Genomic DNA, 1,037 nt, shown 5'->3' on the forward strand with positions numbered 1-1,037 from the left:
CCTTGGTAAAATTCAAAAAAATTGAAATCATTCCAAGCATCTTTTCTGGCCACAATGCAGTAAGATTAGATCTCAATTACAGGAGAAAAACTATTAAAAATTGCAACATATGGAGGCTAAACAACACGCTGCTGAATAACCAACAAATCACAGAAGAAATCAAAAAAGAAATCAAAATTTGCATAGAAACGAATGAAAATGGAAACACAACAACCCCAAACCTGTGCGACACTGTAAAAGCAGTCCTAAGGGGAAAGTTCATAGCAATACAGGCATACCTCAAGAAACAAGAAAAAGTCAAATAAATAACCTAACTCTAAACCTAAAGCAACTAGAAAAGGAAGAAATGAAGAACCCCAGGGTTAGTAGAAGGAAAGAAACCTTAAAAATTAGGGCAGAAATAAATGCAAAAGAAACAAAAGAGACCATAGCAAAAATCAACAAAGCCAAAAGCTGGTTCTTTGAAAGGATAAATAAAATTGACAAACCATTAGCCAGACTCATCAAGAAACAAAGGGAGAAAAATCAAATCAATAAAATTATAAATGAAAATGGAGAGATCACAACAGACAACACAGAAATACAAAGGATCATAAGAGACTACTATCAGCAATTATATGCCAATAAAATGGACAATGGGGAAGAAATGGAAAATTCTTAGAAAAGTACAACTTTCCAAAACTGGACCAGGAAGAAATAGAAAATCTTAACAGACACATCACAAGCATGGAAATTGAAACTGTAATCAGAAATCTTCCAGCAAACAAAGCCCAGGTCCAGACAGCTTCACAGCTGAATTCTACCAAAAATTTAGAGAAGAGCTAACACCTATTCTACTCAAACTCTTCCAGAAAATTGCAGAGGAAGGTAAACTTCCAAACTCATTCTATGAGGCCACCATCACCCTAATACCAAAACCTGACAAAGATGCCACACAAAAAAAGAAAACTACAGGCCAATATCAATGATGAACATAGATGCAAAAATCCTTAACAGAATTCTAGCAATCAGAATCCAACAACACATTAAAAAGATCA

The sequence above is a fragment of the Bison bison genome, unplaced genomic scaffold (assembly GCF_000754665.1).
Source record: "Bison bison bison isolate TAMUID 2011002044 unplaced genomic scaffold, Bison_UMD1.0 scf7180017864160, whole genome shotgun sequence".
Classification (NCBI taxonomy): Eukaryota; Metazoa; Chordata; class Mammalia; order Artiodactyla; family Bovidae; genus Bison; species Bison bison.